Here is a 2,161-nt window from a genome sequence, read left to right on the forward strand (position 1 = left end):
ACTTGGCCAACAGTATATTCTGGCGGGCGATTGGCATTAGGCCCCTGAATGCTTTCCTTTCATTATTATCATTATTATTATTATTATTATTATTATTATTATTATTATTATTATTATTATTATTCACGATGATCATCACCAATTTCTTATCATTATTAAAGACATTAGAAACCTTCTTGGAAATCATAGAATGAAATATGAAAATACATCAAATAATTTCTATAAGGACGTAAACATGGAACACTGCAGAATCAAAGGAACTACGAGGGGTGATTGAAAAGTTCATGGCCTAAGGTACAGGGAGATGAGCTACGCAGTTCTAACTAAATTTACACACACTTTGAATGGTTAAACAGGAAATTTGAAATTCATGAGTGTTGTATCTTTTCTGTTCCAGAAAACCGAAATTCAAGAGTCAGCAATTTTTGAGTAAATGGACAATATCGCCCTTTCTGCAGCCATCTGCTACCTCGATATCAAGGGCTTATCACCCAAGGAGATCCACGAGGATATGGTGGCGACACCAAAGGAGGATGTCCCTTCCTACGGCATGGGTAAGTTCAGAGCTGCTGAATTTAATTGAGGCAGGGAAAACCTGGAAAATGAGAGTCGTCCAGGAAGGCCTGTCACTGTCACCACACAGGAAGCCATTGACAAAATTCATGACATAGTCTTGGCAGATGGACGAATAACAAAGCGTTACATTGCCAAAGAGCTGGGTATCTCCCAGGAACGCTTCCATGAAGTTATCCACAAAGAACTCCAAATGACCAATATTTCTGCTCGCTGGGTCCCGAAGCTCCTTGGACCTGATGAGAAGCGAATTCGGCACAACATGTCAAAGGACAATCTTGCTATTTTTGATGCTGATCCCGAGAGATTCCTCTGGCGATTCGTGACCATGGATAAGACGGGTGCACTACTTCCAACCAGAGATGAAAGAACAGTCGAAACAGTGGAAACACTCAGAATCTCCAGCTCCCAAGAAGGCCAAGTCGGCGATGGTCTCCACTTTTGGGGATGCAGAAGGAATACTGTTGGCGGATTTTCTAGAAAAGGGTCACACTGTCACTGGGGTATATTAAGCTGATCTCTTGAGGCAGCTACGAGAGAAAATTAAGAAGAATCGGCTTGGGAAGCTGACAAGATAGGTCCTCTTCCACCAAGACAATGCTCCGACTCATAAGTCTGCAATGGCCATTGATGGTGTCCATGAATGTGGATAACAACCTGTCAAAATCCCGCCCTATTCACTTGATTTTGCACCCTTAAACTACTACCTGTTCCCCAAGATTAAAAAAGAGCTCAGCGGTCGCCATTGTGACACTGCTAATGACGTCACTGATGCCGTAAATCACTTCTTGGAAGCCGACGATGCCAACTTCTACAAAGAAGGGATCCGTATACTCCACGACCGCTGGACTAAGTGCGTAAATTTGCAAAGGGACCATGATGAAAAATGACTGTGTAAAGTTGTGTGAAATTAAACCTTTGTACCTTAGGCCATACCACGTTGAGTACACCGCTTCCCGTTCGATCAGCAAAGTTAAGCAACGTTGGGTCTGGTTAGTACTTGGATGGGTGACCGCCTGGGAACACCAGATGCTGTTGGGATAACGTTCTCCCTACGTGTCAAGTGGGGTTGGTGGAGGATTAGTGCCCCTCCCTGTAAAACAATTAACTCTAAGCCTCTGACCTTGCCATGTCACCTTTACTCTTCACCATTTGTGCTCAGAATTAAATTGCTTCAATTTTTCCCAACCTTAAACCTTTCCACTAAGCTTTGCCTGAGTAGGTTTAAAACTGTGTGCTGACCTTTCCCTAACCGATAACCAATGATCATTTTTTTCTTGACCAGTGTCAGTCAAGGATCGTACCTACTGGAGAATTAATCCACTTGCGAGAAAACAATGGATATGATAATGCCATTATAGAGCTGGGTCTTTCTAAGAAAGAAGAAGAAAGAAGGTAATACAAGAGGACTAAGAAAAATGAGTGTTTCCCCCCGCCCCCCATCTGGTAATGGCCATTGTTGTTCTATCTACTTTGGAGGTGGTTCTGCATTTCATGCCTATAGACTTAAAACATATGGGAGTTACGAAGGGTTTATTTGCTAACCCTTTTGCTGTCAATACTACTGATTGTTGCAGTTGTCTCTAAC

At 42.6% G+C, this 2,161-nt stretch overlaps 1 pseudogene; it reads left to right on the forward strand.

Moving 5' to 3' along the window:
- The first annotated feature begins 1,495 nt into the window (after positions 1-1,495).
- Positions 1,496-1,614, forward strand: LOC145417961 (5S ribosomal RNA; annotated as a pseudogene).
- Positions 1,615-2,161: the final 547 nt, after the last annotated feature.

Source organism: Coenobita brevimanus, chromosome 111 (assembly GCF_032717465.1).
Source record: "Coenobita brevimanus isolate Jiangsu-jjx chromosome 111, ASM3271746v2, whole genome shotgun sequence".
NCBI classification, from domain to species: Eukaryota; Metazoa; Arthropoda; class Malacostraca; order Decapoda; family Coenobitidae; genus Coenobita; species Coenobita brevimanus.